The 4979-nt window shown below is 30.8% G+C and overlaps 1 protein-coding gene across 1 annotated transcript in view; it reads left to right on the top strand.

Moving 5' to 3' along the window:
* Positions 1-4979, top strand: part of LOC106474875 (dynein heavy chain 2, axonemal-like) — a 192529-nt gene that overhangs the window by 108769 nt on the left and 78781 nt on the right. The gene's annotated exons all lie outside the window — the stretch shown is intronic.

A 4979-nucleotide genomic window follows, 5' to 3' on the forward strand; every position in this document is an offset into this window, starting at 1 on the left:
ATATATATATATATATATATACATATATATATATAACTATTGAATCACAATTGAGTTTAATTTATTCTATTTTTTCTGTTAACATTCTACTACACTGTGTGCCTGTGCATCACTACTATCTTGTTTGCATTGTTTTTGAAGGATTGATATTAGCCATCTCTACATTTATTTTCTTTTTGAAAAGTTTTTTCTTTACTTGTTTTTAAAGAAATACACGTTCAATAGGAAAAGTATTCAATTATGAAACCAACCTGTAATAATCAACGGGAAAATGCTATACAGAATATTATGACATTCTTTGCTACAGGCAATTTCAAATTGTTGTTGAAAGAAATGTATTATATAACATTTGTAACAGGTGCATCATATTATAAGCATTATTTGCAAAAGGTTTACAAGAATTAAATCTGTAACAATAAAAGATAATTCTAGTTCAGAATTGTTAATCACCTCTCTGCATGACAAAGAGCTATTACCTCACATACACTGATGTGTAAATTCTGATGTGATGACTCACCTCTTTGCATAGATTGGCTAGTTTTTCTTTTGAAGTCACACTATTCTGACTTAGAGGTTCAAATGCCATGTGAAAACATGTGAATTTGCACTACTGCACATATCATACATCAAAATTCTCCACCAGTAGGAGTGTGACATACCTCTCTTTGCAGATGCTCCCTCTACATTCATGTGTGAAAATCCTCATTCGTTTCCTAATCACTCTCAAGCTAAGATTTGTTTGTTTGTTTTTTTACTGAGACTTGTTGAAGTACTTATTAACACCACTTTACATTGTATTTTCAACTTTTCACTATGAAATCATAGATTAATGTAAATTATTTTTTTGCTGATGTCAGTTCAAATCTCAGTTACAGTTACCAATAATTTAGGAAGTTCTCTGCTTGTTTAGATCGTGACAGCCATTATGTATTGAGAAAGGTGTTGCTTATGTTGACAAATACAGGAAAAAGAAGAGTAATGTACCATCATCCAACATATGGTGAGGTCCATATTGCCACCTAGACCCTCTTCTGAAGTTGAGGAGAACAAAATGGAGTGACTTTTCTACCCAATACTTCTATATCTACTGAATATCTCTTAACTATTCCTGCCTTACATATGCTTTCTAGCTGTTGTTTCCTTTCTTCTCCCCTGTTAATGTTAGTGCCACACTTTTCATTGACATTGGGGTTCAATTTGTGCCTGCTGTTTTATGCCTCGTCCTTTCTACCTTACCAGATAACACATAGACGTTATAGCTAAAATATAGTTTATTCTTCATTGACATGTAACCATTAGGACTTAATGTTTAGACATTATGTATTACTCTGTAACATATCCACATATGATACATCGTTTAGAACTAGTTCATTACTCTTTAACTTGTACTACTTATATGATAATTTTTAATTTTAGTTACTTACTCCTTAACATATACCACTTAATATATTATTTTTCATCATAGTTCATCTGTCTTTTGTATATACACATAGGCATTAATGGTTGGTCACATTCACTTATTTCTTTCCATGTAAACATAGCCATTAATGTTTAGTTACAGTTAGTTGCTCTTTCACATGTAACATATAGTAGTTGACATTTCATTCTGGTTTATTACTCCTTAATATGTTCAAGTAGAAGGTAATGTTTACATTTTGTTCATTACTTCTTCACATCTACTCTTGATAGATAATACTTAGTCTTAATTGATTATACCTTGCCATATATACATGACTATTAATATTTGTTCTTGTTCATTACCTCTTCACTTATACATATGGAAAATAATACTTAGTCTTGGTTAATTACTCTTTACAATGTACACATCCATGCCCACATATTAGATAAAAGAAGATAATGTTTTGATTTTTTCATTACCCCTTACCATGTCCACATAGAAAGTGATACTTACATCTAGTTTATTACTTTTTTCACATGTACACATGAAAGATAATGCTTAGTCTTAGTTGATTAAACATTGTCATGTACACATAACTCTAAATGTTTGATTCTAGTTCTTTATACTTTAAAATGTATGTGCCTAGAAGTTAATGTTTTGTTCTTGTTCTTTACATTTTCACATGTACACATTGAAAATAATGCTTAGTCTTGGTTAATTATTCCTTGTCATGTACACATCCTTGTTAAGGTTTGGTTCTAGTTCTTACTTCTTACCATGTACACATAGAAAATATTGTTTTGAAATTGTTCATTACTCCTTAATATGTAACTCATTGGGGTTAATGTTTTCCCATAGTTCATTACTCCTTTACATCTACCTATGGGAGATAATGTTTAGACACAGTTAGTTCCTCCTCATGATGTCCCACTTAGAATATTATATTTAGTCATGGTTCATTGACCTTTTCTGTATACACAACAGTTGATGTTCTTAGCATGTATATTTAGATGTTAATGTTTATTTCTCTTTCATTACTTCTTCACATGTAACACACAGGATATGTTGTTTCATCATAGTTTAGTTATAGTTATTTACTCCTTAATATATACACAAGGTAGATGGTGCTTCAATTTCGTTCCTTTTTAGCACCCATACTTAGATGTTCATGTTTTATTCTCTTTCATTACCCCCTAACATGTGCACATAGGAGATAATGTTTTGATATTGTTTACTCTTCCTTAATTGCAATATTTTGATGATGATGTATAGACTTCAACCATTGCTCCTTAACATATTCATTTAACTTTTTCCATATGGGCATCCTTTTCTGCACATGTCACGAGGGTTTAGTTATATTCAAAATTTAATTCAACTGCTTTATTACCATGATATGCAAATAAAACATAGCATCAAAATGTAGCTAATAACCCCAATATTAGTATTATATAAGTTTTAACTTTTTAATTTTTTAAGACAATATCAAAATAAAAAAATTCTCAATTCGCCCTAGTATGAGAATTCTGACGTTTGCTCTCTAGGTCTTCTTCCTTCTTTAATTTATTTACCACCCCTCCAAGAAAATAAAGAATTTAACGTAAATTACTCGTTATAATATCGTTATTACTCAGGCATAGCATAATTTTTATAGTCTTCAATCTTGTTTGGTTACAAAGCCATAAGCTAGAAAATCTAGTTATTAACTAGAAAATCAGGCCCACTTGCCACATTCACCTGTCAGATCCTCTCTTTCACAAATTGCTAGTAGTTCTCTTTGATCCTTAATACTATACTATTTAGAAACAATAGAAAGCAAAAGTTTTTAATGTATCAAATAATGTATTATATTATCTTGTTTTCTGTACAGAGAATTGTATTGTGGAATACTACATATTTACTGATTATCACATTCATGAAACACTGGAATAACTTTGCTTTTATAGTTAAGGGCATAAAAGGTAGAAGTTATTGTACATTAATAGAACTATGAAGGTTGTGTTTAAAGCACATTTAAATTAAAAATATGATATAAGATCAACTTATTGCACATACTGTTACTTTAGTATTTTGTAATTCATCACGTCATTTGGCAGTCCTGTAATACCACATATGTAAAATATATATATATATACACTATTCATTATTTTTTCTTGCAACTTTATAACTGCCCAACGAGGTTTTTAACAACATAACATTCTTTAATAATATGATATTAGCCTAGATTTAAAAGTTAACAGGGGTACTGTATTACTTATTTAAATTTGAAAATCTTCTAACCTATGCAACACATTTTGACCAACAACGACATATTTTTGCTTTAATAGCTTAGACTAGTTCACAGTAGTATTTTGCTACTGAGTTTAAACTTATCAGCATTTTATTTTTGCCCATGCTGTTTTGCCTTCTTCATTATAGGATTTGTTGTATCTGATATATCACTGACTGACTAACTATCTAATCATAGAAGTATTCAAATTAAACTATTATGAAATAGGCCGTATTTTATGACACAATTGCAATTTAAAATGTCTATACTTTAATGGGTGTGTTTTAGTAAGTGAAGATTCCATGTTTAAACGAGTTACATAGTAGTTTATGGGTTAATTATATTTCTGGACTAAAAGTTTTTAAGAACACTGTTGTATAGTAGAAGGTTGAGTAGCAGTGAAAGCTCATACTCATTTTTATGTATTTTAAATATACAGTACAGTTATTTGAGCAATTATTTAAATAGTTTCTTTTGAAAGATTAACATTTCAGTGTATAACTATATGGTTACTAAGAAGTGTTTTGTGTGTGTTGTCTTCTGTACAAAAAGAAATAAACTTTAGTGTGATACTGCATAGATATGAAGTGTTAGGTCATCAAGAAATTAATGTCCCTTTTTTTAGATGAAAAAAACTCAAACAACTTATATATCAAAACAAAACATTTATTAAATGAAATAGTTTCCATTCTCATCGATGATGCTTTTTCATCTTACAATCAGGTTTTTAATGCCCTGATTAAAGAAATCACTTGGTTTTGAAGCAGAAAACTTGTCAATGTCCTCTTTAACATCTTCCACACTTGCATACATTTTCCCATTAAGATGGTGTTGCACCGAACGAAAAAGATGGTAATCTGATGGTGCCATATCTGGATAGTATGGTGGGTGGGGAAGAACTTCCAAACCCAACTCCATAATCTTGTGTTGCATCAAATATGCCACATGTGGACATGTATTGTCATGGAGAAGAAGAACACCTATCTGACTGATGAGTGAAGGGCATTTCTGATGTAGGGCTTGATTTAAATGTTCCAGTTGCTTACTATAGATCTCTGCATTGACAATTCACTGTGAATTGAGGAGTTTGAAATGAATTACTCCTTTGATGTCCCACCAAATGCAAAGCATCACATTCTCATAGAGAATCCATTTTTCATCACGGGTGATAATTCTGTCCACAAATGGTTCATGCACATTACGCAACAGAAGAGACGAAACAACGTTCACCCGTTGGAAATGATGATCATTGGAGAGTTCGAGGCACCCAAACACCTTCTTTATGGAGTTTTCCCATATTCCTTAGATGTTTAC

The sequence above is a fragment of the Limulus polyphemus genome, unplaced genomic scaffold (genome assembly GCF_000517525.1).
Source record: "Limulus polyphemus unplaced genomic scaffold, Limulus_polyphemus-2.1.2 Scaffold143, whole genome shotgun sequence".
Lineage (NCBI taxonomy): Eukaryota > Metazoa > Arthropoda > Merostomata > Xiphosura > Limulidae > Limulus > Limulus polyphemus.